The sequence below is a fragment of the Cyanistes caeruleus genome, chromosome 1 (genome assembly GCF_971803275.1).
Source record: "Cyanistes caeruleus chromosome 1, bCyaCae1.hap1.1, whole genome shotgun sequence".
Lineage (NCBI taxonomy): Eukaryota > Metazoa > Chordata > Aves > Passeriformes > Paridae > Cyanistes > Cyanistes caeruleus.
This window is the reverse complement of record NC_141701.1, coordinates 42893644-42904108: the sequence shown is the minus strand read 5'-3', so window position 1 is coordinate 42904108 and position 10465 is coordinate 42893644. Positions and strand designations below refer to the sequence as shown.

Here is a 10465-nt window from a genome sequence, read left to right as displayed (position 1 = left end):
CTCTTGCAGTGCTGTCTAACTTGTCTGAGGTGGCCTGGGACATCAGGTGGTCCCACTTAATGGCTTTCTGTGGAAAACAGCTGGTTTTTAAAGAGCACAACACTCCTGAGTGAGGGTGGCCACGTAACAGTGCTGGAGCTGTTCCTACAGTTTCTTGGTGTGGGCATGAGTTTCCCAAGAGCACAAAAGGTAGGAGTGGAGCTGCCTCCTCTTGACTCCTAGTCATAGTCTGCAGATGAAATTGTCTCTGTCACAAGATAAAAAAGATGCAGGATAACACTAGTGTCTTCCATCTTATTTAACTGATTATGAGTCTACAAGAAATGGTAATCATGTAAACACAGGTTTTCACTTGGCACGCAGGCAACACAGAGACAACTTACTCCTCCAGGCAGGTAACAATAAGTGCATGAAACATTGTGGGCTCATGAAGTTGCCTAAGTTCAAGTGTCTCCCAATATTATTTTGCAGTGTGTGATGAGGCATTACCTGAGCAGAGTGACCACAGGCCTGTCTGCACGTGTGGGAGTGCTGCCAGCCATAAGAGATTCCATTTCAGACATGTCTTCTGTGCAACTTTATTTGCGTTAGAATCTGGAAAACCTTTTAACCCTCACATCCTAAAGGAAAATAATACACACTGTGCAATGTGTAAAGCTGTGTTCAGTTGGTATCGCACAGCGTAGCATTTGCTACAGCAGAAAGCAGCACAGGTATTTATTGCTGTATTATTTGAACCCAGATGCATTTATAATTTTATGAAAAATCTTATTTATTCCCTCATACGGGATGCTTTTCTTTCCAGTCTTGCAAATGCATTCCCGTTTCTCTTTCTTTCTTTCATTCCTGAATTGAGTACATCATCTTCCACTTGCTGAAACTAAAGATGTGTAACACTTCTCCTTCACATGCCCTGGACAGCCTACTCCTGTCTTCTTTAATTTATTTTTTTTTAAGAAGGAAACATCCAGGTTCCAGGGAAATTCTTTATGAAACTCGTGATTATGAGTGAGGGTGGCAGGACTGTGTCTAATGACTCACAGGTGCAAAGCTCTACAGCCATGGAAAACTGCTTAAAAGCCGCTTGTGTGCCTGTGTGAGAAAGTCTGAAGAGAAACACTCCTCCGACCCCGCAGTTCAGAAGCTCTCGGCGGAGCTTTGGGAGCCTGTGAAGAGGTGGAACAAAAGCCCGGGGGGATGTGCAGGGACCTGCTCCCTCTCCTGGTAACAAGGGCAAAGCGTCGGAGCCGTGAACCCCTTCCCTGCCCCTGCTCCTGCCTCTTCCCCTGCCCCTGCTCCTGCCTCTTCCCCTGCCCCTGCCCCTTCCCTGCCCCTTCCCTGCCCCTTCCCCTGCCCCTTCCCTTCCCCTGCCCCTTCCCTTCCCCTGCCCCTTCCCTGTCCCTGCCCCTTCCCCTGCCCCTTCCCTTCCCCTGCCCCTTCCCTTCCCCTGCCCCTTGCCTGCCCCTGCCCCTTGCCTGCCCCTGCCCACCCATCCCTGCTCCCTGGGGACCCTCCTAGGGCTGCCTGGGGAGAGAAGGGGGTGGCAAAAGTAGAGACAGAAGAACTGAGGTGCTGGAGCGTGTCCAGGGAAGGGCAGGGAAGCTGGTGAAGGATCTGGAGCTCAAGCCCTGTGCCGAGTAGCTGAAGGGACTGGGACTGTTTAGCCTGGAGAAAAGGAGGCTCCACGGGGACCTATGACTGAACACACTTACCTGAGAGGAGGCTGTAGCCAGGTGGGAGTTGGTCTCATCTGCCAAAAAAAAGAGCAGTAGGACAAGTAGGGATAGGACAAGGGGTATTGGCTTTAAACTGACAGAGGATAGGTTTAGATTGGATATTATGAAAAAATTCTTTACTATGGGGGTGGCGAGACACTGGAACAGGTTTCCCAGAGAAGCTGTGGATGCCCTGTTCCTGGAAGTATTCAAGGCCAGGTGGATGCAGCTTCGAGCAACCTGCTCTAGAGGAAGGTGTCCCTGCCCACGGCAGAGGAGTTGGAACTAGATGATCTTTAAGGCTCCTTCCAACACAAACCATTCTGCGGTTCTAAGAATTCCACAAATATGTAACGATTACAACTCTACAATCAGTCATTTCTAGAACAGCTGCTGCTTTAGTATCTGAATTTGAGGGGAGTAACTATCAACTAGACAGAGATTTATTACCACAAACACTCTAAGGAGCAATTCAGATAAATTCCAAAAATTGTAAAGACAAAAGTAACGGCAGGAGCAGCAAGGAAATATTCAGTCCTGTAGCTGCAATGATGCGATGCATAACAAGATCCAAGTTATGTAAAATTGAAACCATACACTAAAAATAGTAAAAAGCAAACACCAAAAGGATCTATTTGGGGGAAAATAGATGTGGCCCTACAAACCTTCTGGACAAGCAGTCTGCAGGAGATTTTGTGGCACCTCAGTGAACTCCCATACTCCTCAGGCATGCTCACACGCTGGGGTACATAATGGGCATCTCACATGGAATTCTGCCTGCTCCACACATGGGCAAAACATCTGGCTGAATTCTGTGCACCTGGCCTCTTCACTGGCTGCCTAACTCCTGGCCTGAGCTTCCTTGGAAACATAAAAGTGAAAGACTTCTTGAGAAATACAGGCATTGTAGTTTTCTTATAAAAATGGGTGTTGATGATGGTTCACTCAAAGATGGTTCTTATTCATGAATTTTAGTGCAGCAGGCTGACTTCTCTCTTGGTTGTAATGTGTTAAAGATGATATGGCTGACTTGGTACCATAACAGTGTGTCAAAATATGTTATCACGGTAAGAAATAGAAAACAGTTTCTTGTTGAGACCTATGTTCAGCATTCTAACTGCATTTGGCAGAGCACTCAAATGTTTGTTTAAAACTATATTTATGTCCCACTTATTTCAGTGGGACTGAAATAAATCCCGAATGCTTCACTTAGCTGAGATTTCAGGCTTAGTTTCATAAGCATCCCACATCACTACTGAGTTCAGTGGAAGCTCAGGGTACTTGTTGTCCAGTAAGAAAAATAATATTTTACGAGGTATTATCTTAATGAAAAAAATATGTCTCCTTTCTGTCATGAGTGAAAGAGAGAAGCACAAGGCCATAATATGTTTAGCTGGAATGCAGGGCCATATTCAGAAAGCCTCCAAATTTTGTACATCACTAATACACAATGTTACCATAAGATGCAATTTCTGGAGGCTGGGAGCTGATCTGTTAAAAGAGGAAAATTAATAAATAGAGCAAAGAAAGCAAGAGTGTTGGTTTGGTATGATGCATTTAGTAGTAGTAGTAGTAGTTGCATTTTACAAAGGACATAAATTCCAAAATCATTCAGAAAATGAGATTAATGAGATACACTTCTGAGAGCCAAGGGGCTGGAAGTCCAATGCTCATAATTTGTTCCCTGGCCTAGCAGGCTGCAGGCAGCTGTGTCATTTATGTTTGCCTTACAGACAATCTTTTTTTTTTTTTTTTTAATAGGAGATAACCACCATTCTTATTCAGCCCTGGTCATTTCCTCCACAGATCCTGGTTCTGCTGGAGGGTTTTTGCACTCTGAACTAATGTCTGGAAGGAGCTCAGCTGAAACCAGTTTTTATTATACTGATGTCATCAGGCTGGACAGGAACCACACCACCAATGTTCACCCTACAGCCATCCTGAGGCAATTTCTTTCTATTTTGGACTGACCTGTTATGATTATGCTTGTGCCCATCCCAGTTTGGAAAGGAGAGTTCAATGTGACAAGACAGCAGGAAAATATTCTGAGTGCAATCCCACCTCTAAGAATCTCTGTTGCCTTGATTTGTATAATTTGGACTGTGGAGCTATGAGACAGTGTGGACATGTGAGACATGTGAAAGACACATTGTAAAACTGAGTAAATGTTTGTTTTGAGGAATAGTACCTGCTCATCTCTACAGATCACTAGATAAAGGTAAAAAACAGAAAAGAAAGCAGAGAGACTATGTTCTGTATTTTTCTATTATTTTACCATTCTCACGCTTGGCACTTGAAAAACCCTCTAAACCCTGCCATGGGCCTACTGAGCCAGAGAAGAAGGGTGACCAAAGGGGCCTTCAGTCCATGCATTAGCACCACCTGATACAGTATATCTCCTCTGGGGCAGGACGAGGAAGATGCCTCGGACCGTGACCATCACAGCTGTATGCAGCTGTATCCATCCAACAAACCCAGTGAAGAGCAGGGCCAGAGGGAAACACAAATCCTTCAACAACCTGAGCCATGCATTCTCTGTGCACAGCCACTGAGTTCTTCATTCCCCAATGCTATCGGGCACAAAAATAGCCATCCTGATTCAGAAAGCTGCTACCTCTGGCTATATATAGGCTGTTGTGTGCGTGGTTCAACGCCGAGCTCTTCACACACGTTAATATCCCATTGTGTCACACAAGGCCGTGTCAGCGCTGCCCGCTGGCTAAAGAATACAGCACACAAGGGAGGGCCACAGCCCCAAGGAGAGAGATTCACCTGCTCTGCTGTCTTAGAATAACAGGCTTGTGAAATCAGTAGGGCTTGTCATGGTTATGTCCCCGTGTGCCACCGTGTCTGTGAGCTTTGCGGGAGAGGAGCCACCATGCTACACGTGGATGAAAGCTGCAGTCATCGCCAGAGAGGAGCTGGATGAAGCTCGGATGTCTTTTTGTGAATGAAGCTTATGTCCTGGTGACCCACCTCAGGCAGAGGGGGAAGAGAGGGAATGTTACTAAATATGCATTCCCAGAAGCAAACAGAGTGCAAGCTCATCGTTCTCTACGGAATGCACATGCGTGGAGTGGCCCGGAAAGCACCAGACGCTGCTTGTTAAAAATTGGCATCTCTTCAACACAGCTACCAGTGATTTTTCTGTAAAATACATTAAGAGTCAGTATAAATGCCTTTATGGATTTCACACCACATTAAAAGAAGTGAGTGATTGACTACATTCCCAGTAGCTTATTTTTCATCCTTTGACAGCTGTTAACCAGACAGAAGCATTATTAGTTCAATTTCTCATGCTGTAAAAATATTTGGATATAGGAATTTGGCCAAAATTTTCCTTCTTGTTTCTGGTTTTCTATGAGAGCTGGTTGGATTGTTTTGACAAATCCAAGAGTGTAGCTTGTAGAATCTTAGCACAAATGCTGGGTTCAGAGCCAAGCCTCCAGGTTAGCTAATCAGATTTGAAGCTCAAGGTAAAGAGACACAAGCTCTAATTACAGCACTCCTAAGCAAAGTTTCAGGGTCATCAGGGCTTGAATATGGTTTTTCTCTTCACAAAAATAAGTGCTGCTTATGGGGTGTGGGGTGTCTGGTTCAAAAGAAGGATCTCCCTGACACAGTCAGTAGAGGGCATATGAAAAATTGATATTGAATGCTAATGCTGATGTGAATCTGTTTTTATCTTGTATAGACTACAGACAGGAGAATGTCCATCCTGTCCATCAATCTCTTCAGACTTTATTAGAACTTCTTTATTAAAACTCATAAAACTTCTATCTGTGCATCATCTGAAATTTGCTATCCCTCTAGGCAAACTCCTTTGCAATCAAGTGTTGAAGTTCTTATAAAGTATGGAAACAAAAGATTTTTCCAAATGCCTCAATACCACTGGCAGAGCTTATAGCATCTGCTATGGCCCTCAGGGAATTTACACTACTCAGGCATTATTCATCATTTCACACAAAATGACTGTGAAAAGCAAGGAGATAGTTACACAGCATCGAAATGAATGAACTGCTCTGCATTCATTTCAGAGGAACCAACAGCAGAGTCTGTGTTTCTGACACATTCAGGTGTCACAATCTCCCTCGAGCTCAGGGCTCCACCAGCCCTGTGACAGGAAACCAAGGGACTTTGTAAATCACAAGTGTGTCTGAAAGAATCCTTCATGTTCTGGGAAGCAAACACTTGAACCTTTCCCACTATGGTCATCTGAATATGAATTACACAAGTTCACAGAGCAAACAGAGAGAAAGTTTTGGACCAACTGTAGAAGTACTTTTAACACCAACTTTCATGGGATATGGTTATTTTCAAATCAAGTCTGAGTTTTGAAATGTAAATGTTACAGGTCAAAGCTAAATTATGAAGTAATTTCTGTTTTTAAAATGTTTAATTTTTTTTAACAGACACACTGGAGACAGGCATATTACAGGAGTGTAATGCATTTACTAGTGAGCAGCATAAAATAGCTACTTCAACTCTTAAGTCTGCACTTGTATCATTCTTAAACAACACTAAGTACTTGTTTCTCATTCTAACTAAATATTTATGATTTTATATGCAGATATCTAATGTTCTAAGCAAGCTAGTGGCAGAGAAAATGTACATTCAACTTCCCTTCAACTTTGAGGCAAGTTAAGTTACATGATTCAGGATTCTGCTTTCCACACCATGGGAAGAATAAAAGTGTCAGTAAGGGAACTCTTCCTTGCAGCTAAAAATCCTGGAGGAGCTTCATAAAATGAGCAAACAACAACCAACCAAGGAGAAAACAAAGCTGTCATGTCCACTTCAGTCATAAAGAATATGTTCACCCTGCAGAGCATTCACGTTTCCTTTTGCTAGATCTGAAAAGTGGTTCTGTTTTTTCAGGAGTTTCAAATAAAGCAACATCTCATACTCTTAGGCTTCCTGCTTGTCCAAAGGCTTTCTGCCAGACTCCGACATGCTCGGGACAGAGCTATGCCAGGCAGGGCAGGGAAGCTGTCCCTGAATAATCACCCAACTCTCACAAATAACAAGCAATGGGGCAGAAGAAGCGGCCTCAAGTGGTGCCAGAGGAGGTTTAGATTTAGATTGGATACTAGGAAAAATTTCTTCACCAAAAAGAACAGTTCACCCTGGAACAAGCTGCTCAGGAAAGCTCTGGAGTTGCCAGTCCCTGGAAGCATTCAAAAAAAGCGTAGCTCTGTCACTCAGGGACATGGTTTAGTGGTGAACACAGTGGTGCTGGGTTGGACTCGATAATCTTGGAGGTCTTTTCCAGCCTACATGATTCTGTGACTCTGTGATTCTGATGAGTGAGCCCTGAGCACAGGATGAGGACGCAGCATCAGTGCACTAAGCCCAGCCTGACTGACTCATGCAAAACTGAGCCAAATAAATGCCAGAACATTGGGATTGCTGCATGACAAAAGTTTCTAGCTACATGGCAACCCAGTGGCTGGGACCTGAGAGGATACATGTGTCCATCAGAGCACTAATCCTGTACTGCACTTGCTAGAAGCCAGCTGTGGTGCCCAACACTGTGCACAGCTCTCCTCTCCCTGTTCAACTCCCTTTCTTCTTTGCATCTGCCCCACCCAACAAGGACACTATGGAGTGAACAAGGTCACACAGCAAAGTAACTACTGCCCAACACCATGTATGAAGCATTAGGCCCAGTACTCACATGAATTAAGAGAGAAACCTACCTTTATTTTCCTAGGCTTATTCATATAATTAATTAATATCTCAATCAGCCAAGAACAGGCAAAGACATAACAGTATTTCAGTGCATTCCTTGGGGAAATCCTGCACAGAGACAGCACAATTAATTTAGACAAGATCCATTTAGATAGCAAGTTAATTTTAATGGCTAGAAGTAGACAGGAGAACCATTTTTCAGAAAACACCAAGAAAGTCAAGTATCTTTTCCCCTTACCTGTTATCTGTCTTCATTGAACATGGTTTTGTTTGAAGGCAAAGACAAGCAGAAAGCATAGCAAAACCTCTCTTGAATTTCTGCAGATTTCCAGGACACTGAGGACAGGTAATAGAGAAACTCACTACTGCTTTACTGGGTATTCATATTTGCCCTCCTGCTCATGTACATTGAAACTGTATCAAAGCTTGAAATACATCTGGATAAACTATATTAAAATCAGTTCTCTTCTGTCCTCCCACTATTAGAAATACAGCTTGCCAGAGCTAAGTCAATTAATTAATTAGATAATTTTTTTTGCCCATCTTGCAGTGATCTGACCAAACATGGGGGGGGGGGGGAGGGGAGGGTGGAAATAGCAAATAATCCTCATTCAATTTATAAGCAAACTAGGTTACTGTAAAGTTGTCCTTGTCACGGAGTGCCAAAGTGCAGTATGCAGTTCTCGCCTCCTTGTGGGTTGCCATCTGCCATTGCACCTCCCTCTCCTTCCTCTGGCTCCCTGTTGGGTTAAAGTTGATGTCAGAGGCTTTGGCAAGCAGTGGGGGAAAAGAAATCCAACAATGTGAGTTTTCTACAGGCCAGTGCAGTCTGCTTCTAATATTGCTTCAGTCTGTGCCTTCAGGAAACAAAATTAAACAGAGTGCAGCTCTCAGTCCCTTAATCGCTGTAAAACAAGTGCACTGGAGAGCCCAGGAGATGGGATTGTTGCAGGGAAATGTTCTGCATTCTCACACCACACTGCAACACTCAGCAACTGTGCCACGCTGTAGTGAAGCTGGGCTTTTAAAGTTTGAATAATCCATCTTTGGGCATTTAAAAATTGCTTCCAGTGTTTGATTTCAACAACTGCATCTCTTAACAGCTCATGGGAGGCTATTCCTTGCAGTGTGAAGTTCTTCTGTCTGTGCTTGCTCAGGTCATTCACTACACTCAAGCACAGATTAGGCTCCACTCAAGGAAAATTTCACTTTGAAATCGTAAGGCAAAATGGGATCTGCTGATTGCCATGCAATAACCAGCAAACTGGAACTAAAGAAAATATCTGCTTTCTACCTCCCCAGTCAGCTTCTATCCAGGCTGCTTTTGCAGCATGAAATAAAAGTCCTGAGTGTTACTGACCAAGATGAGACATTCTCTGAAAAACAAAGCAGATTTCAATAACTGTTTTCTTCTATAGCTGACCCCAGCTATGGTGTTTATGGGAAAGGAGAATTAACTGACCACAAATGAAGAAGATTCCTCTGTTTGCCCAGGAAATCTCTCTTGTAGCTATCTCAAACCTACTTTTATGTCCAAATGGGTATTTGCTTTCCTGGCTTTTTCAGGAAAAAGAAGCAGGATATGGTGTAAGCTTACTAGTTTATGAAGTGTTGGTTATAATTTAATTTTATGCTTGTGCAAGACAGAGCCTGAACTTTTTGGGCAAGATTTGTTCAGTAAAGACCATGACATTCATGTCAAATACAAGGTCTGAATTTGGGTAAAAGAAATGTTCAGGAGAGGCTCTTTTATGTATGTGGTTCCATCATTTCATTCTCACATCATAGTGTAACAGAGGGAAATGAAGTCCAATGAGCTTTTAGGTAACTCTTGTTATAACCTATATTTTATTCTATTTTAAGTTTGTAAAAATTTAATTTTAAATGAAATAGACATGTCTGGCTCTTTGGAGTTAAGCAGGCAATTAATAGAAACCAGTGCAATCTAAGCACCCTGACTCACGTTCCCAGAGGCAAAGAGCTGCTGTGGCTTAGGATGCTCTATTTTGCAGATTAGTTCTCTCACAGCAGTGTCAGCAATAAAATGTTTGCACCTCAGCCACAGCGATGCCAGAACAGACATATCACTGAAAACTCGTCTTCAACAGAGGTTTAAACAAGTATGCCTGCACCAGACCGGGAACAAATGTTTTCTTCTTCCAGCTCCTCTACAAAAATGTTATTTCTCAGCAGTGGGGCAAGGATGATATCTGGGGATAGCAGGACTGGCTTTTTCAGAGCTTCTCTCTAGGTGCTGTGCAGCTGGTGAGCAAGATGTTTCCTCAGGTCCCTGTTCGATATTTCTGTCAGAGAAGGGATTAACAAAGGAAAGGTTTTCCTCCAAAGTTCACTGAATGACTGTCCATTTTTCCACACAAAAGGCAGCACTTAACCCCATCATTGCACTGAAAAGGAATATTCTTGACTGACTCCTCCCACAACAGTGGCTTATTTTATGTGAGGTGTAAAAAGATTTCACGCTAAGATAAATTAACAATTATTTGCCATGATGCAGCAACCTTCTCCTTTCAGAGTCATTCATGCAGCTTTACCCTGGGCAATATATATAGATCTATCTGTCCCGTGGCTATAAGTCTTCACACAAATCTGCCAGGCATTCAGCTCTAATACCCTTCACATGAGGCTACTGGTTCAGCTTATATCTATTGCTTAATCAATGAGCAATAAAACTCCAGCCACTGCTGAACTGCTGCTTCAGCTAATAAAGGCTTGGCCTGCTTTACCAGACTACCCTAATTACTAATAACAAAATAATGTAAGTAGATCTGATATATTTGGAAGTTGTATTTTTTGCTTTTACCAAAATGGAAACTCAGTAAGTCTTGGAGTTTTATTCCTCACTGAATTACTCTTTAATTGGACCTGTTTGCCTCAGCTGCTATTTGTAGCTGCAGCTCTCCCCCTACTCAGTGTAGGGGGAAATCTTTAACATCACCACCTACAGGGCCACAAAATTTTCTGAGGTAGACTGTAAAATACCACCATCCATCCCTGGCTAGATATAGATTTAATACCCATCCTTTTGCCCCAGTGGGTCA

At 43.1% G+C, this 10465-nt stretch overlaps 1 long non-coding RNA gene across 1 annotated transcript; it reads left to right on the top strand.

Moving 5' to 3' along the window:
- The first annotated feature begins 5905 nt into the window (after positions 1–5905).
- Positions 5906–6463, top strand: LOC147655462 (uncharacterized). The gene is made up of 2 exons (XR_015286834.1): positions 5906–5993; positions 6286–6463. It is a non-coding gene; the product is annotated as an uncharacterized LOC147655462 (long non-coding RNA).
- The last annotated feature ends 4002 nt before the right edge of the window (positions 6464–10465 follow it).